Source organism: Protopterus annectens, chromosome 6.part1 (assembly GCF_019279795.1).
Source record: "Protopterus annectens isolate FY-2018-M chromosome 6.part1, PAN1.0, whole genome shotgun sequence".
Lineage (NCBI taxonomy): Eukaryota > Metazoa > Chordata > Ceratodontiformes > Protopteridae > Protopterus > Protopterus annectens.
The window spans coordinates 222,688,457-222,710,372 of record NC_056738.1 but is presented as its reverse complement, the minus strand read 5'-3'; positions in this window follow the sequence as shown (position 1 = coordinate 222,710,372).

Sequence of the window (21,916 nt, the reverse complement as noted above, 5' to 3'; positions counted from 1 at the left end):
CTTACATAATGTATGGGTGTAGAGCTCTGCATGCTTGCCTGCCTCATCTGAGAAGGGAGGTGCAGTCACACTATGTAAACCATCCCATAGTAGGTAATAAATTGCTTTGTTGAAGTATATTTCTGTATTTTCGGCAAGGGGGTAGGTCTGATAGTTTTAATGAGACTGATCTGTGGTCAGATCTCACCAGGGAGGACCTCACAGTGGGGGGGGCACAGTGGTCACTCATATTGGTAAACACATGAAGCGCTACATTGGCTCCCCTTTTGGGATGTCATGCCACTGGTCCAGGGTATTGTAGTTAAAGATGTGGACTAACCTTTAGGCAAGTGATCTTTAGCATGACTAACCAAAATAGTTGGTGGTCATTTAATTCCACATCAAACCATGGTGTACTGATATATCTTGATAGACATAAGTACATTTAAATAAGCACAATGAATCTCTGGATTCATGGACCTGCTCCTGTAGCTGGCAATGGCTTGATTAGATGCCCTTCCAGCAGTGAGTAGCACCTGCAGTCTCTCCAGGAAATCATGGTGTTTCATTAAATCTGGATGTCTGTCTATCCTTAATGAATATGTATACACCATCTGTATTTCCTAGCACACTGTTTGTGGTCTGAACATGTGGAACAGCATGTAGTCTGGTAAGACTGTGGTGTTGTCCACAGCCTTGAACCAGGTGTATTTGACTGCACAAATGTCTGCATATTCCAAGGTGGGGACACCTTCCACAGAGTGGGGTTTAGTGTTCCCATTACCACCGTGTAGAAGAATAACCATGATGTTGTATGAAGATGGTGTTCTTATTAGAAAGTTTTCCATCCAGACAGTGCCTATAAGATATGTCAGCAGCCTTGGCAAGCACTCAAAATCCCAGGGGTGAGAGATGAAGACCATCTCTAGCAAAGCATTGACGTCTGTTGAGCAAGTCATCCCAAGCAGACATGTAGTGGATCCCCTTACAATGACACCACACACTAAGTCAATTATTGACGTCCATCATTTTTTGTGTGTATTGAGACATTGTCCTAGGTGAGGGTGAAATGCAGCTGAAAGCTATGGGCACACCCGCTAGAGGCACACAGTGTCTAAGCTCAGTCATGTGTCTGCATACATTCTGGTGATGTATGTCCCTAGTCATACACACCTGCTGGAAATATGATGTCATCATTATGTTACCTGATATTCCTTGAGTTGGGGCAATGTGTGGCATGGTGCATTGTATCAACCCACAGATAGCTAACTGTGATATTTTCCATATGTAGCCTAAAGACACGGACATCAATTTGTATCACGATGCAATTACCTATGAAGAATAGGTTTGATTTTGTGTTTTGCCTCAGGTGTTTAACTGGTGAGATAGTGGTGCAGGCACTATTGTGTGTTGGCACTCCAAAGGTAGTATTTTCTGAGGTGTCTTTTGTTTGGGAATGTGTCTGGTAAGCAGATGCACATATGCAGGTGTGTGTGATGTGGGTGTGGGTGATACATGAGGTGAGCTGTGCATGTTGGCAAAATGCTCATTACCATATGTACTGACTGGTGTTTGAGACACCATGGAATCAAGGTTTGAAATACAATTACATCTGTCACACTTTATGATTGTGTGGCATAGGAGTAGAGGGGTGGGGACACTTTCCACATCTGAAAAGCAGTTATTGATAGTACCATTAGCAATGTAGCCATGCTTGTGTGTAAGTCTCAGCAAACCATCATTACGCAATGTAATGACAGATGGTGAAATGTCACATGCCACCTTGATGTCGGTGCCCTGAGTTAACACAGCACCTGAAAGTGTGCCATACAATGCTTTGCCAGCCATGTAGACTTTGTATTGACCATAATCCCATCATTAGGCTTGATCCCAATATCATACCTACACATGTGACACTGTGTAAGTACTGCAAACTTAGGGTCATGCTGCAACACCCTTGGGGTTGACCGCCTGAAATGCAGTGCTTGTAGGCATGCCTTGCAGTGGAGATGTGGATACCTGTGCATGCACATAGGACATGTTCAACTTTGCTGACATTACATTGGCATTGCAAGCAAACAATGCCTGTCAAGCAACCAAACAGCAAACTGGTTGTTGTGTGACATGATATGGGAACACAGACATGTGTTCCAGGTACATAACTGTATTGTATGACATACCTAGGACATATGGCAGGTGTACACACTTTGGCCTAAGGTTGCCAGTCCTCTTCAGTAGGCCTCACAGACATGTCATGCAGATATCCACCATTAAACAGTTGTAGGGCAGGATGCATGAAGTGCTGTGAAATTGTCACCTAAGATGGATCACCACTACTGTGCTGCTTGTTTCAGCAGACCTGGACATCTATGTCACTGGACATTGCACATTATATTGTGACACTGCAGCTGTGCTCCTAATCACCATCTGCTCCATTCCAAAGTGACATGCCACCAACCCTGGTACAGAAGTCATAAGACATGCAAAAGCCAACTAATTGCTCAGGTTGCTAATCAAGACATCTGCTTGGAGAAGGGTATATAAAGCCTACAAATCCTTTCATGATGTGGCACAATTATGTGTATGAAAAAACAGGCTGTGTCTTTCTCATCATGAGCTTCATATTAATGTTTGGCATGTGATGACCGAAAAAGTATTGAGGTATGATATCCCATAAGAGTGTGGCTGTGGTGAGACCAGCACTAATAGTAGCCAGGCACCAGTAGTTCAGGGGACTCCCTTGCTTTCTGCATTCTTCTCAAGGTAATTCTGTTCTTTCAGTACACACCACTTGAGTAGTGTCCAACTGCAGAATACCTGTGTAAAACCTCCCAGCTTACCTTCACAGGGTATACATATTATGGTTCCCACCATTGTTTGTCTCTGCTCTGTACAGACACCTTGCATGACTCTTTTCTTGGAACATGATGGAAGTAACTGCAATACCTAGATGCACAGAGGACAACTAGCATGCAGTGTTAAGCAGAATTCCCAGATCTCTCAGTTGTCTGAGTAAACCCAAGAAAGGAGTTAGCATGGATACAATCAGTAACAATGTCGTACACCTACTGACACTGGACCAAACACAATTTGTTTTGCTCAAGGGAAGATCATGCCTACCTACGCTAACCGGTGGACCTCATTGAGTGTTACACTATGCAATGGATGATGGGAATATGACTCACTCCACCTACCATGTCTTGACAAGATGTTTGACAATATTAGGCTGCATGCCTTGCTGAAAACTGGTAGGTTATTTCCAGAGTGGTATGTCAGTTGATGGATAGCCAGGTGTCTGATAGTGATAATCTGGGAAGATAGCATTGAGTAGCCTTACACTACAATGATGCCAGTAACCAGTGGACTCCCTCAGACATCATGAATGGAGTACCCCTTGTAGCAATTCCCTTCTCTGCAGTCATGGCCACTATCAGAGATCTCTGACTGACTACATTAGCAAGTGATTGCATACTAGGAGCTATCACTGAATCCCATGCAGAACCTGCAGTTATCCAGGATGGCCTGAGGCACACATTCAGTTGTTGTCAGAGCCACTGACAAATAGTAAATGCCAAGGACTGCACAATACTATCCTTTTGGAAGTCATACATTCCTGGAAAATATAGTAGTGTTTGCACACTGCACATAGTTGAGCCAGACTTAAGCCGTGGCTCATGCAATAAATACTGTGACCTATAGTGTGTAAGACCTAGAAAGGTAGAGGTTCTAATCTCATTGCAGGCTACTTGGTGCATATCTTTATGTGTTTGTGTGCATTCCCCAGCAGAACAACTGACATGCCCTCATGGGTTATCCACCTGCAATGGTTATTACTCATGGACTTATGGACAAAGAGAGTAATGTAGCCTTTGACTTTCACAGGTCACAATTTTGTACAACTTATACAGAAAGGTATGGCATGTAAATCCCAGGCTGTCATTGTTATACTATATTTAGCACTCATCATACCTATCATTGAATGCAATGGCAACTCTGTCATGCTACTACACAGGCATATCTTACAACTGTAGCAGCCACACAGGTTACATGGTAAACCAATACACATTGTAAATAACATGTCCGATGCAGTCTGTGTCAAGACTGTACATCTGTAATCTGTCTCCTACATGTTTTTGAGGGGGTGTGTATGGCCACAATACAGGGAGGTGTTGGATCCCAATGTGTACCTCCCGCTTATCCAAGACAGGACTAAGACATGTATTACCTGTTCTACACACCTACACCATCACTGTGGTACAAATAGTACATATTGGAGAGACAGGTATGTAACACAGACACTACACCATATATGTAACAGGCTCCCCATGCATGTGAAGCACACATCTACTGTAATGCACATCATGTGAAAGTGACACTATGTGATGCAGAACAAGACAATCATAAGTGGTGTAAGACAAATGTCTGTAATGGACACTGGAAATTTGTACATGGTTTATCTCCATCACCACATTTGTGGATCTGTTAGCTGCAGAAAACCTGGTGACAATTATTAAGGATATCATACCTTTTCATTGATTAGGAATGCATGAGTAGGCTGAGTGATGCCATTGCCCTTGTTAGCCTGTTATACACATATGAGCGTGTGAAGCCATGCACCTATAGTGGTGTACCTTGCAGGAAACATATTTCTTCTCTGCTGACATTCCTTCCTATGCTGTGATATCCATGGATTTTTTGCTGCTGTGTATCCATAGGTGTCCCCTTCAGACACCTGAAACTGAACCATAAAGAGGTCCATGACATACCTTTCATTGTGTAAGTATACAGTCATTACAACATCCTACAACTTAAGGTACACAAAATAATGTGGCTTACTCATTACAAATGTCAGCATGCAGTACCTGTCAGTAACCACTACAAGTGGCATGGCAAAACAACAATGCATTACACAAGTACATGTTAATTTATATAGTCACCCATGCATCAGACACATAGCTTTATTTCCCTGCATCTATGATGAGGATGACACGGATGTGGCACATGTATCATCACTTGCACAGGGAGTTGTGTGGGGGTGCAGGAGGCCTAGGCTGATCCATTAGGTTGACAGCATGTGTGTGAGTCAGGAAAGGAAGCAGGCAAGATGGACTATGGAAATGTGCCATCTGTGTCTGTAGGTGACTTGAATTTGACAATGGTGTGTGAGAATGTGCATGAACACAGTCAAGTTCAGTGCTAGCCCTACATGTGTGCATGTTGGTCAGCTTTGAACCATGCATGTTAGAGCTGACAGTTCACCCTGTCTGCCCCGAAACATAGCAACTAACTCTGCCAGAAGTTGTGCTGGCAGCTCCATGCCAAAAGTGAGAAGTGCTGCTAGTACCTGATGGTGATTGCTGTCTGCTGTGCCCTCCACAGGAATGGCCAGAACCTCAAGCCCATGGCCTGCCATATCTTGGTGTGGACATCACACTCCCCTCTGGAGCGCTGGATGTGCTGCCACTACAGGATCATGACTGTGTATGACCTTGTGGAGTCTCAGCAGATGGAGATGCTGACCTACGTCTACAAGTCTGGCACTCATCTCCAGCCAGATGTTCCATCACAGATAATGTGCGTTCCAAGAAAGATATTCTAGGATCTGTCTTATGCTACCTTTTTTCCACAGCATCAGTGAATCGATCCAGGGTATCACCAATGCAGTGGAGGCAGTCACAGATGTCAGACTGTGCTGCATCCATAACCCTGAGCTTTCATCTGGAGTTCCTTTTGGAGCATGCCTGTGCCTCCTTGATGACCCAAAACATACTCCGAGTGACCTGTGATGAGACACCTGCAACAGGTGGTTGAAGGACAGCAGTCCTCCCAAAAGAACCCCTACCAATCCGCCCATGTGGAACCTCACCAGGTCCCTGGCTGTGGCTAATGTCTACGCTCACTGGAGCCATAGTTGCCACACTTTCCTGATCAATGTCCGCAACCACTGACTGTCCAATATCTGTGTCCTCTGGGGAGTGGGTATGTGTAGGCATACTGACTGTGTGCAGTGATAATGAGGGCAGTAGAAGGATGTAAACCTCTTGGACAGATTCATCCATGAAACTTGCACCTGTGCCCAATTTGGCCACCATCATCATCAGAGTCTGAAGAGACATTGATATCAGGGCATGTAGGGGACAGAGATCATCCCTTTGGTCACCCGTGTTAAGAAAGGGAAAAGCAGTACTTTAATACCTGCACTATTATGCTCTGCAGTACTATGTTGCAATATATGTAAAGCTGTATATTCTGTCACAATTATAGACCTGTTTAACCCCCAACCTCATATAGTAGGACATGAAGACATTACTTTTCCTACAAACATTTGTACTTACTTGTAAATAAAAGCTCTTTAAACAGCAACCTCATCAGCAAAAATGAGATACACTGTTGACATTTGTGAAGACTCTGCATAGTTGACACTTATGGCAATCTGTAATGTCCTCACAATACTGTCACATCTATCAGTGTTTTCACACCCACAAAGCATAGGTATGACTCTAAAGTGTGTACAGTCAGAAAATATATGTGCAGTTGGTAATCATACCAACAGTACAGCAATCAAACCAACAGGTCTGAGATGACACTTTAGGGAATACATTGCAGTAAATCTACATCTGTAACAAAACAGTGTTGTGTTTACCAGGAGCAAGACCACAACCTTATCCGATTCCTGAGTGACCTGTGAAAAGTTGAGGGAGAGGTAATGTAAACACCAATGCATGTTGCCCTATAACAGGGTAATACATCCATAAATCTCACATTTACAGTAGCTACTTTAATTGTTATGTTGGTCAAAATCTGATCATGAGATTCAAACAGCAGTTATACTCCTCCCCACCAAAGAACAAACACCTGACACCCATGTTAAGGTATGTACATCTTGGCACACTGAATGCTGCAGTATTCCAGTGCTGATTAAACTAAGCCTACCTGGATGCTCCTCTGGCATGGAAACTGTAGCACCCATATCGACAATATATGGTGTGATGGATGCCTGGGAGCTGTTGTGTGTTCCTAGGTTTGTCAGGAATTCCTCAGTGACTGAGAATGGTTGATCTGCAGTAGGCCATGCACCGGTGACACCACGATCCCTGGCCACATCTGCAGCTCTTTTGCATGCAGCATTAATCATATATGTGGCATGGTGTCAAACCTGCTCACATGTCCTGCTCTGGTGAACTATGGTGTTCACTTCATGGGCAAGGTCAGCCCACAATGCTGGTCACTGTTCCCTGTTTTGCCTCCCCCTGGACAGTAGAAGTTCATGATGTTGATGGAAAGCCTTCCAGGATGATATAATTGTTAGGATCCGTCAAAGGGGCACTGTGTCTGGCATACGTTTCCTGAAAGACAAAATGGGAACAAATGTCAGGATCACATACTTGGAAGTACACTATGTAGAGATACAACAAGAACTGAATGGCTGGTAGGATACACTGCTTGATTACACATGTTATATTCCACAGTGTGCAAACATACTAAGCATGTGGGTACAACTACGATGCTAGCAACAGTCAGCTATTCCCGTTTGTGCCACGACAGATACTGCCATATGATCACACACCCAAAACAGGAATCCATTATAGTGTGTCCCCTAGGGGCAACCTTCCCCCCATGATAATATGTCAAAACAACAGTGCCAAACAAATAGCAGTGTGGTATTACAACCACTATAAAGGGACAGGGTCTATATCATATGAGCGAATAGGAAAAACCGTGAATACTCATAATCTCTAAAGTAATGGATCTCAAAGTGCTTTTTCTGAGATTGTGGTACAGTGAAGAATGGAATATTTGCCCTTTCCTCACTGTAGTGCAATCTCGGAGGTGGAATATATATTTAGAATTGGAATAGCAAGTTTGAGTTCCGGTACTTTTGAGATTGTGAGCGTTTGCGGTTTTTCCTATTTGATCATATGATATAGACCCAAAGGGACATTCCCATGAAACCAGTGTGCCACATTGACAAAAAACATTCCACCTTTGATGTATTGTATATCCTCTTAGGTGTAGCAACTCTGAAGATAAATGTCATGTCATAATTACAGTTCTAAGAAGGACTTAATGCTGTAATCCCTATTCTGAATGAAAGAGCTTAATCTAATCTATTTGTTATTAAAGTTTTAAAATATTGCTCCGGGTGTTTTTATTTTGAGTGGGTTTGCCTTTATTGATTTCCCTCTGTTGTACCAAGACTTTTGGTTTTCTTTTTGGTGCTTGTTACTCGGCTGCCACTGCTGGTTTTTAGTAATCCCCCATTGCCCCTAAGTATATTCACACATATGCATCATGTTGTAAACAAAAAGGTTACATAATTGATGGAGTACAATACTCCTCTCTTGATATGTGCAGATATATAAGGTTTTTGGCAACGCATTTACTGTGTGAAGAAAGTCTCATAAAGGCTAGTTCCCCTAGCCAGATGTTTGCATTTTAACATGGTTCTCATTACCAGGTGATTGGCTCTTAACCAATCTGTGGTTCTGAAATGGTAATAGCAGCCAACACAGCTGATTTGTAGTATAATCAGCCAATGACATGCAACCACTGAACAAGACATAAGGCCTTCATGTACAGTAGAGGCCCTTTCTGATATGTTGTGCTGGACGTTCTTGTGGTCAATACACTACATCATCACAGAGGGTACATCTGTAGCAGCTACTTTTACATACAGATGTGTGTACTACAGGCTGCAGCTGATGCTGCAGGCAATAGGCATAAGCAGAGAGTGTGAACACTCTGGAGGACAACAGGCTGTAAGAGTAACTGTGGGAGCTGTGGCAACCTTGTTATAGAGTCAGAGTCAGAGTGAGAGTACCCATTCCACTGCAAGTTAAGGCATGTGTTTAAGCTAAGTATTTTAGGCAATGGTATCACTAACAGAGTACTAGGCAACATGCTTGTTGTGTCCTTGAGCAACATAGTGGGTAAATATACCATTATGTCAACCATTGGGCAATTGTCAGGCCAAGCATTACATTATGGTAGTCATTTGGAACTTGTGTGCTGGCAGTCCTTGTTACTAGCAGGCCCTCCATATGTGTATGTTAGTTTTGCAGTTGTGGTAATCTGTAATATCATTATGAAATGATTGTGCGGTGCACTCTGATATTAGTGGGCCTCATTTACAATATCTGAGTTAAACACCTCTGTGAATTCACATTAATGCATGACTTGACACTTAATGCAGTTATAGTGTTGCTATAGGGGATATTTCAAGTGTGTTCCTATCTGCAGCCCTGTGATGTCCATCCTTGAAAAGCAGACATTTCATTTGAAATGCATTGTGTGGATAAAGAGTACATGCCTCAGTCATGTAATTTAAATGCTACATACCACTGGATTTGAACCCAGGACTATGTGTGGCAAAATATACTGCTTGCAAATCATTTAACAGACTGAGCTACTCTGGGACTGCTACAGCATGTGTTTTTGTGAAGGTATATGTGCACACATACAGGCTGTGATATACCTCCATTGCATCCATTTTATATGCCTGGCTTTATAGGGATGTTTTCCTCCACCAGAGTCCCAGTTGAACTTGTATTTTGCCATTAAGGTTTTAGCCAGTGTATTTGTACATGCTGCTGATAAAAGTGCCCATTTACCTGCTATTAGAGATCTCAGTTACATCCATTAGTCTTTGGCTGTCTGTCTAGTTGTGTTCCCCTGTACCAGACTCCAAATTACACTCCCATTTTTTTTCCATTAGTTTCTCAGCAAGTTTGCACAATGAGGTGTGTTGCGCAGCTCTGTTTCAACACGCTTAATTATGGTAACTTGCAATTACTATGTTTTGCTTAAACCACCTGTTTTAATTAACAGCTATGTGGCATCACAGGTTAATGCTGTGGTCCATAGGTGTGATGGTCTCGGGTTTGAAATAGGGGACAGGTGTTTATTTTGTATGTGTTTATTATCATTTAAAACACAGATATCAATATGTGTTTTATCAATCATGCAGTGACATGCAAAAAATCTTTAAAGAAAAAAAATGGGGAGATAGGACCATGGTGAAATTGGGGTGCAAGCAGGGGGAAACACATAGTGAAAGGCAGGTAGGTATGTGCAGGAAGGATGTAGGAAAGAACCATAGCTGTCCATTTCTTGTACAGCAAAAACTGTGCACTTTGACAGAACTTGTAAATGAATTTGGACTGTCACCCCCAGAGAGAGGGGTGAGGACAACATGACTGTGTTGTCAAGCCGGTTGGAACAAATTACTCATGTCCAGTAGACACGTGTGAAATGGAGAACTATGTATGGGACGATTTTTTTTTTTTTTTTTGGGACAGGTGCCTATTTATTTTTAAGGTGAGAGTGCAATGTTGGGGAAGTGACATAGGTACATGTGGGTAGGTTTGGAAGGTAAGGAAGCTTTTGCAGACAGACCAGAAAGCAGACAGGGTGGTGTGTGAAGAAAAAAGTGGATGAACACCTTGGATAAGGAGGGTGTTGTGAAATCCCAGTCTCAGGTACCTCAACAAGGCAGCAATGTGACTCAAGTCCCCACCCATGGGACTGTTGTCACTGATCCTTTGCTGCCACTGGGGTGGCAGTGGTGAAGGCTGGGCTCTGGGGTGAGACTGCCCCACCAGGGTGACCAGCATGCCCTCCATCCAGCACAGGTGGTGTCCAAAACCACAGAACAAAATCCTGTGCACCAATCCTGGCAGTTCATCATGGGTGACAACAACCCCTCTACCGCCACTACCAGAGGGGGGCCCAGACCTGCCCTGTAGAGTGGAACTATGCAATGCCACAGGTTGTTCAGGGGAAACAGAGATGGCACCACCAGGCTGGGTCTCAGGCTGTGCCCCGGTGCCATGGTTGGAGGAGCCAAGGTAGGTGGCTCACCTGAAACTGGCCTAACTTGTGCTATAGTAAATTAGTTATAACAATAAGTTAAGGTTTGTAATAACCAAATCAATGTTAGTATTAATATAATGGAATATAACATTGATTGATCCAAATACTTACTAAGGCATATTATGTGGAACACAACATTAAATAACTTAAATAACATAACAATAAGTATGTTAACAGTAAACCAGAATGAAAAAACCCATAACACCAGTTAAACAAAGTATATTAATTTGTGTCTTTCGGCTTTTCCCAGTTAGGGGTCACCACAGCGGAACTCTGGTCCACTAATGATTGGCAGTAGAGTTTTATGTGCTGGCTTGCCGGGCCTAATGCACACCCTTCAATGAAGGAACACCCATTCACGCATGTCGCCACACAGAAGACGCTCTAACTGAGAATCGAACGGGCAACGTCTAATTAAGAGACAACAACGCTATTAAATCATAATAATAAATAACAATGATAAATCAAAGAAAATAAAGGGTGGGGAGATAAAGAAAAACATACCATTAGTGAAGTCGCAGATGATATTAATACGCAGGCTGTTAATACATACTTCTACAGGTGTGAGGTGTCTGTTATGAGTACAGTGACTCAAATTATTCTATAGATGAATTAGCACATACATACCTGTCAAGCTGTTAGCATGGGACAGTATGGGCCAAGCACTAACAAATGCAAGTACACAACTACATTGAACTGTTTCACATAATGTGCATGTACACAGCTACCAAGGTGTTCTGTAAATGGATTTGTAAATACATTGTATTGCAGTTAATCATTTATCTGCTAATCACAGACCAGACAGATTGGCTAGTTGTCATTACATTATGAAAAATCATGACAGTTGAGAGGTATGTTTGTGTATATTAAGTAGACTACACAGCCCTCATGTCTTACTTGGCAGGCATGGGAGTAGAACCTAAAAGCTGTGACTGCAGGGGATGTGCACATAATGTAACAATTAACTGCAGCAATATTAGAACAGGCATGCAATGAATACAGCCCAACTGCAATTATTTGCACACATTAATTATCAAACCACAATCCTGCTTTCCATTTTATTATTTCACTTTAGAATCTGTGAAGTATGCACATGATATCTGCCTAGAACGTGGGCTACCTTACCCATATACTTTGTTCCTGCAGTGGGAGGAATAGAGAGAATTATGTGACCACAAGGAAACTGCAGAGAGCCCCGAGCATGCTGTGGGTTGTGCAATACATTTATCAGGTGATTACTTTTGTATTCTTTATTTCAGTTTTATAGTTGACTGCAGTGACATTAGAACAGACATGCATTGAATACAGCCCTGCTGCAGTTATTCGCACACATTCATTATCAAACTGCAATCCTGCTTTACATCTTATTGCTTATTGTTATTGATATTGTTTATTCTATATTGTACTACAGTTATCAGAAAGTATCAGTAATTACCACATTCATGGTGCATCCTGGCCAGGCACCTGGCATGAGACTGGACGTTGTGAGCCCATTCACTTGCAGCTATTGGAAGAGAAGCGCACCATTATCCATACCAGTCTTGCACAGATTCAGCTTGTATTTCAGTAAAGTAGTAACAAAAAGACCTTACATAGCAGTGGGACATGCCCAGCCCTAGCCTCGTGGACCCAGGTATCTAAGGTTCCCTTCTTTATTTGCTTCAGGTCATCATAGTGGTAAAGACACTGCTCACTAGTGCAGAGGATACCAGCAGCACTGGAAAGATCCCTGGCCAAATGATCCCAGGCTTTAGATTTCCGTTCTGAGCCCTGGTAATTGTCCTGCAACAGCTTTTGTAGTTGTGAACCAGGAGTCCAAACAATACTCTGGACTCCTGCACACTCCACCTCTGCACTCCCTCACCAACACTGCCAGGAATATCAACAGGTTAATAAGACTCCAACAAATGATGCAGAATTCCTGCCTATTGGCCTTAACATATGCTGTTTTCCTTCCCTTACATGTCATACTGTAACATTCAAAATAGTGTTGCATTGCTTAACATCACGCAAACCAGCTTAACGGAGCTGACCATCACATAAACTCGCACAATCGTGTTTTAGCGAAGCTTAGCAACAAAGAGGCATAGCCATTAACCATCTTTAAGCACTCAATTTTGTTTTTATTTTAAACTGCCCTTTAGATCACCTCACTCATTTCCACAGGAATAAAAACTAAAAACATATAACTGCTAGGTACTCGAATCTGAGACCTACAACTCTTGAGGCCGCAATGCTACCTATTTAGCTACTTGGATAGCAAGAAATCCAGTATACCTTCACATACACTACTAAGCTACCTGATAGCATTGCTAAGCACTGCACCATGCCACATAAATGGACATACACACAGACAAAAAACACGTCATTAATTACATCTGGTGTCTGTTTATAGATGTCTGGCAGATGTCACCTGTGCATGTGTAAGTGCAGCTTAGCATTGCTGCACTCTGCACCATGCAAATGTACATTAAAAGAAAGCAAAAATGAATAATTTATTGCATCCAGTTTCTATTTTTATATGTCTGGCAGGTGTCAGCTGTGTATGTGTATATGCAGCTTGGCATTGCTTCACTCCATGCCACACTGCACAAACGGCCATTAAAAAAATACAAACATAAAAAATATTAAAATTCACACATATGTCTGCACTAGCAGGGCATATTACATGGATTCATCTCCTATACATAACATCTGTCCAGGAATTCCCTGGACAATCCACCACCACATGACACTACACTACTGCCTACATGAATTCAATATCCCTGTTACTATGATCTCCCTCACCAGTGCACCATGATTAATATGCATGACACTCTGCCCAGGGGGAAACTTGGCTGTATACATGGGTACATTCGGTGTAGGCTCTACATGGAGCCTACATAGATTTTATTGAATCCTGAGGATAGTCTTCTGCATAAAAATTACTTCTATGCACACTCTAAAAAAACACCAACCTAGTTAACAACATGAAAAATCATACTGCTTTTTCAAAGTGATCTGGCAAAATATCCTAAGAGCTATAGACCAATAACTTGCATTCCAAAATTATGTAAATTATTTACTGTAATAGATGCAGACAGAGAATGTAGTCACTTAAATGTAACCCCTTATGAACTGCAGAAGTAGGAAATTCTAAGCACATTTTGGGTAAAAATATAATACTTTTAGCAAATATGAAATACTGATGTATTAGTGCAATACAGACTTCTTGAACTTTAATTGCTTCCTTACTCAGAAATGGGGTATATTCATGTAACAGTGTTGGATTCCCAAGACATTTGGAGAAATCACAACAAAAAAACAGAGCAGACTAGAAGCACTTTTCCTGTTAGTACTACGGTTTTCTTTAATTATGCAACCAGTTGCTTAGACTGCAGGCTTTATTCAATGCCTAATATATGTGTAATTAGCTAGGCAGCTCTTCTCACAGGGAATCCCTTACCAATTAGTGCCACACAGTTGCATAAGACTCATCTATGAAGCCCAACCATGGCATGCACTGAATAAGCTGAGTACAGGTAAAAATTAAATTTAATCAAAAGCCAGACAATGTAAAACTGCATGTGCCCAGCTGGATGTAATCTGCACTATAAGGATTCACTGTAACATATCATACTTAACGTCTTCTCATTAGTGCCTTTTTGTGCGATTCTAGGTGCACAATATCATGTATAATACTCCACTGAATAAAACTGTGACATTACTCAGAACAGCTTAATCTGAGTAGTATTCTACCAGTGTAGGAGTGGCCATACACCACAGGGCAAATTATGTAAGCAGTTGAGGCCCCTACCAGTATGTAAAGCAGATTTACTTATGGGTAGGCATGAAGACAATTGCTACACATCCAGTGTATTTCAGTGTAAGCATCTTGTGCTCCATGAATGTTTCACAATGGACACATACCTGTCATTACAACTGAATGGCAACATCACTGAATACTCCTGGCAAGTGCAGATGGCGCTTTAATAATACCATACAGCTGCACTCTGTACAAGGCAGTCATAACTGGCATTGAGCCAGAGCATGCAGCCCAACATTGCTGCCCAGAAACAGACAAGCATGATCATGTGACCTGCTGCCAGATTATAGTAAGTTTCCATATTAGACAACCAGGGTATGCTGAGATGTTTTATTTCTAAGTTGCCTGCTAAAGACCAGCTGGTGTGCAGCACTGAATGGTATGTCCTGCTCTTAATGATTAATGATCTGCCATTGTGAAGTTGTAGTCATTTCTTCATAGGTAGCTCATGTATATGCTATATGACATATTTATTTATCCTTTATTTATGGGGAGACTGTACTCTTGTTGGTACATAAAATAATGCTCTCAAACTGACCATTAATTACAGATGGGTTTTTCTTGTACTGCACATACTGTAGTTTGCTGTCCTGCAGGAGTTATTTGTTAGGGAGGTCCTGAAAGCCAGCAATATGGATCAGGATTATCTGTATGGCTTGGTCTTACTAGAGTTCTGCAGCATCCAGTGTGTGAGATAAATATATAGGGTCTTCCTGACGGTAACCATTTGAAATATCGGGACTCACTAATTTGAGTCCAAAAATACATAGACTGCATGGCCGAACGATCGGACTTACCTATACAAAATTCAAGATGCCATTGATCAGAATATTCACTTTTCTCTGAGGTATGATAATGTAGGAGTTTGTATATTTGGGGAGTGTAGGCAGCTTGCACCCCACATGGGGGTGCGGGGGGGGGGCTAGCCCCTTTGCAAAAAGAAGCCTAAAGGAGAAGAGTGATTTTCAAAATTCACTCTTTTCTTGTGTTTATGATCTTTTTTTGGGCTTGCCAGAACTCGGCATTTCAAGTGTTGACATTTCAGTAGGGAGCCATTCCTAACATCAACATAAGGTTCAGGATGACATTAATTAGATGAAAACTGTCACAGTGTGCATGCCCACATTAGAAGCATGTGAATAAAACTACCAATCTGAATTATGTGTTGTTTGACAAGGCAGTCTGTACTTCCTTACTACTTATGGTGGGATCTGGGGTCTGTGGCTATAGTAGCAATGTGGTGTTACAGTTTGCATAATGTGGAGGACCACTTTATGCTACAATGCAGTGGCTAAATTACTGGGAGAAACACTACTGTGACATCAGTGAAGATACTGGCCATGGTCAGTGTGCCACAATCATGCTTATAATGGTACACACACACACACACACACACACACACACACACACACACACACACACACACACACACACACACGCACACACATGCACACACATGCACGCATATATCACAGTCTGTTTCTCTCTGGTTTCTATCAGAATCATGCATGAAATATGTTGCTAACCATATGGGCTACCTGCTAAACATATTTTAGAGTGCTCTGGACCATTCTGAATATTTTTCTTTTCAATGAAAAAAAGAACAAACTCAAATGTAAGCATGCTGATGAAATTCAGTATTCCGCAAGAGTTTGTACCTTTCTCATGCTGAAAATTTTTCATACTAGCAGTCAGCTATTGCATCTTAAGAAAGGAGCAACTGGTGGCTGATGTAAGTTTTTCTTCAAAAAATACAACTTTTCTTACCTCCTAATACATATATACATTGTGTAAGTCCTAAAGACATCAGATTGCAATTTTCCTGATTATTTTTTTTAATTTATACTTAAATATACTTATAAAAATATAATGCAATTTTTAAATGCAAGCATATCTCAGAAAATGTAAGTACAATGGGCAACAAAATTTGTATAAAGACATATGTGCCAAAAGTCTGTTGTAGATTTCATGAGTTATGTAGTTTGCTGGCTTATGCCTAAGGAATACAAATGACTTTATATTCATTTACAATATTCAGTCTTTATATCAAAGCTGTAATGCAAAAATAAATGAATATGATACTAGCATGCAAGAATTCAAAGCCACACTGAAACACATTTTACACAAAACCTACAGTCTGTATGACCTATCTCATTTCACGCTGTTTATTTTCTGACTCCTAATTTGAAGAGTTATAGGCTGAAACTAATATATAGCCTGCTGAATATTGCTTTATTGAATTCATTACATTATTCAAAGCTCTAGGAACATTCCATTAAAAGATATGGCAGGCAGTGAAACCTTAACATACTGAAGAGCTGACTTTGGATGCGTAACAACAAGGGGAGGCATGGGTTTAGCAAATGCTCATTGTTGCCTGCATTGCGATGTCAGTAAATCAGATTGCCAGATGGAACAGGAAAACACATTTAGTTTAGATGATGGTGAGTCAAGGAGGTTAATATGCTGCAGATGCTATACAGCTTCAAAACACTAAAATAAAGTAAAAAAATAAAGCCAAAAAGGACACCTAACTTTTTGTTTACTTTCAGAATCTGAAGTTTTAAATAAATATCAAGCAGCCTTACATGTGTTCTGTTTAAAAATATATATTTAGGTTAACATTTTGTTTATGAGGCAAATAAAGTTTAGTCAGAAATGTTACCATTGCTTAAAGTTTAGTTCATCAAGGATGCAGAAATTCAGTTTGTCAAAGGCAGAAAACATAATAAAGAATGTAACAGAAATGTCACAATCAACCTAATCAACCCGTGAGTCTATTGCACGTGCTTGGGTCCAGATGCTTGAAGGCTACTTTCTCACACCCAAGGACTATGGTATCTTGTAGATCACACGGCAGAAGATTTTTGCCCAAACATATCTACATGTTCAGCTGAGATGGGGCAGCCATGCAGAGTTAGTGGAGCTGCTGCACATGACCCAAACACAGTAGATGAGGTCAGGCAAAGTTAGTGCAGCAGAGGACAGGGAGGGAAGGAGGGAGTGGCATGGGGTAGGAGTGTAGTTAACAGCTTCAAGCAGCAATTGAATGTGGGATTTAGTTTTAGTGAGGGGGGCTTTTATGATTAGGAAGTGGAAGGGGAGATTAGAGTTAGGGCTGGAGAGAAGTTTAGGGTTAGTGAACAATCAGGAGAATGGGAATGGAGGCTTTAGGTTTAGGGAGGAGAAGTGAAATTTAGGTTTACAGACTGATTAGGGGCTTTAGGGTTAGGGAAGGATGTGTTAGTGTTAGAGGTAGAGGCTGACTGGTAGCTTTAGGGTTAGATTTAGGTGTATGGTAGGGCTATGCAGTTCAGAAGGATTGGGTGGTGGGAGGCCTCAATATTTAACTAGGACTGAACTAGTGAGAGTAAGTGGACTTGCCACTTAAAGCAACAAATTGCCAAATTCTTGAAGCTTTTATACATTTGGAACACATCCATAGTTGTGTGATTACTGAACAACAGTCTAAATGCAAATAAATCAATCCCTCCATAACTGGGTTTTGATCCTACCATGCCTTGAGGCCTGATGACAACTGCGGTGGTATTTCCATATTTGTTAAGGACCATATCACCTCCAGGCAAATTCTCAGAAAGCTACAAACAGAACCCATGCTACTCCAGATCACCCTAAAAAGGACAAGCTATCACCTTATTGCCTGTTACAGAACACCATCTACTTCCCTTAGTAATCATGAAGATTTTTAAATGTGCTTTATGACCTTCCTTTAAACAAGTGCTCAAATATATTGGGAATCTTCATTTTCTCCACAATAAACTGTAGCACCTATACCTCCAATGCAGAGTATGATGAAAAAAGCATAAATTCAATAAACAAAAACTCCCCTTGATGAGATAGTTAAGAAATCCACTAGAAGATATTAGTCGTAAGGTCCTTCCAAATACAGTCTCCTTATGAACTCTTCTCATGGTATCTCCCCATCATTTGTCAGATCATAAAGTAATGACTTTCTTCTTCAAAATTTGCAGAGCCTCTGCATGTAATATATGAGAATTCAGAGACTTCAAATGCAATAACCTCATGAAATTCAATGATGAGGCTTCAAAATTCACCCATGGCAGCATCAGCCCCAAAGATGACATACCTGGTAGCTTAATGAAGGAGTTTTATGCCTAATCTGATATATGTATAGACTAGATGTCCCAACCAGAAGAAAATCAAATGGGAAATTCAAAAACAAACCTCCTTAATGGCCTTCAAGCATGCATAAATTTTCAAACAAACAAACAAACAAACAAACTAACAAACAAAAAATGGCTCCTTAAAATATATACCCAATCCAAAACTCCTTATATCACGGATGTTATTGAAAATACTACTAAAACTTGAAAAGTAATATTAGGTCTAGTAAAGCAGTCCATGAATGTAGGTTAGCATCTGAAGCTAAAGGCAATTATAATCCCTTCTTCAGCTAAGTTAGGAAATTAAGGAACAATGCCTGACATTGCTCTGAACGTATTCAAAATGATACTAACTTTTTCAGACCCAATAGATATTGCCAGCCTATTAACAAACAAACTCAGTGATAACTTTACCCCAAAGAATTCTTTACAAAGACCACATATCCCTGAATCCTTTAAACTCCTCAATATCACAAAAGAACATGTATTGACAGTGCTTTCTAAGACCAAAAGTACTCCTTCCATGGGGTGTAATAATTTATCTGGCTGTTCTAAAAGTACCACTCCTCAAACTGTTTATTCAAAGATTATCTGCAGGTTTTGATTCTGAAATTTGGTGCACCACAGTGGTGATGATAATCCACAAGGGGGACCTACCACTGACCCTAGGAACAATAGGCCCACTAGTCTAAATGAGTCTCATTTGCCATGCCATGGCATGTACTATAACCAACATTATAAATTATGATAAAAGTCTTACTAGGCATGACATACAGCAGTTTATTTCTCAATGGAGCATCCCACCTAATGAATTTGGTAAACTTCTTCAAGAGGATTACACAGGGTATTGGCAGTGGTCATGTTGCTTACACCATGTTTCTTGACCTACTCAAGTCATTTGATGAATTTATACACATATGTACATACACACGTGCCTGTGTGTGTGTATGCAGATGGAAACAAAATATATACTAGGAAAGGTTATAGAAATTATAGAATTACAGAAATATATAATTATATATTATAGAAAAATATTATAGACAATATAGAAAAATATGATAAATGAAGCATTACATGAGTTTTCTAAATATTAGTAGAGAAACCTGCAAATTAATTTATTTCAGTTGAACTGTGTTATTGTTGGAGCTGCAATTGAAGGTTAGCAAATGGAAGGCATATAATATTTTTGGAATAAGTACCTTTCATGTTATGTATTGACACATAGCTGGTGAGTGGGGTTGGGCAACAAGCAGCAGAGTTTAAGCAGCTACATAACTTTAATAAGAACCTGATCTGTATGTTGATTAAAAGGTAAGGACCAGTCCCTATTCCACATGTTGGCATCGAAAGTAAGCTTAACACCTTGCAAACAGATAGCAAACTAGCTAAAAGACAGAACTCATATAGTATGAGTGGTAGTTATGTCATTAGAAAGTATGGGCGTAACCAGTGTTAAGGCTTAGTGTTGGGATCCCTTCTTTTAAGCATTTACTTGTTTAATCCCTCATTTAAAACAAAAACCTCTGACTAAGTTTGTAGACTATTGCAAACTAGGAGCATTTGTCAAGTCCCCCTGATACTTTAAAATTTCAGCAAGAATTTATACCTGTAAATAACTGGTGTACTGTTAACAGGCTCAAATTGAATGCAAAAGAGTACATCATTGTCAGATCTGGTAGACCCCCCCCCCCCCGACACACACACACACATACAGAATAGACAATTCTCTACTTCAAAATGAAAATTATGTTAGGAAACGTGGATAATAGGTCAATAGTACCTTCTTTTGGATCATAACATAACAGTGGTAGTCAGAAAATCTTTCTACTTAGCTAATTGCTAAGGGAATAGCTTCCAGATCTAAGTCACTGTCTCTTATATTTAGCAATGATTAGACCAATTATTGAGTATAATTTCCCCTTTGGAATGTACCTCACTAGACATATGAAACAACTAGGACTCCATAGATTGCTAAGAATGAAGATTATGGGTTTAAAGTCTGTGTGCTATCAAGAGAGATTGGAAGCATTGTCCCTTTGTTCAGGAGGTCTCTGCCATGCCTTCTGTGCTATTACAGACATTGTTGTCTTGGACCTCTTATCTCTACAAGTCTAATAGTTCTAGAAATGCCAGAAACAAGGACTTGAAATCTTTACCATCAAATAAACATATGTGATGGAGAGACTGATTCATCACACAGCATCACCCCTATGTCTAGAACAGACTACATCTGCAGATTGAGCAGTGCAAATAATTATCCTTCAAATAAGTTAGCTAATTTTTCAATGAAGAAGTAAACTTTTATTTTATATGGAAATAAAAAAGAAATGTAATTTGGGAAAGTCAAGTTTTTTTAATGCACAGGTATAATTTAACTTTTGTTTGAAACAAAAGAAAAATATTTATTATTATGTATTTACTTTTGTTTACTGAGATAGCCTGACTGGACAGTAGCCCATTTTCAGCAGAGGCCTGGGGAGAAAAGCTCCAGTACAGATAAATTTAGTTGATACAAACAGTTATACTGCAAACAATAATTGCAGTTTATACAATATGTAGAATATTTACAGAACAAAGGGTTTTACAGAGAATAATATTTGGAAGCTTTTACAAAAACACAGAACTATATTTAGGTTTTACAAGATACTAATTAAGTTAACAAATACTAATTATTTTTAATTATAAAATAATTAAAATATTAATATTTTATTTTTAAGTTAAAATACTACACACATTTTTAAATTAGTCCTGATGTCAGTCTATACTAAATATTTAATGATATCTGTTCAACTGGTATAAGAAGGAATAGAAAATGCAAATGCATGTACTGCAAAACAGTCATATTCAATTTTCTGACTGCATTTATAAAACAAGCATGATTTTGGTAATTGTGTCATGCAGCAGTTTTATACCTTCTAAACAGAAATGTAGACATTTTAAGTAATATTATTTAACTACTCTGCAATGGGCAACTAATAACTTATAACATGTTGGCATGGTCTGTTATCTGTTTCTTAGCTCACCATTTCAACATCACATCTTTTATAGAAGTAAAAATAATCCCCCGGATTCATGAAGCTTGCACCAGGCGCAGGCGTAGCGTATGCGGGGTAAT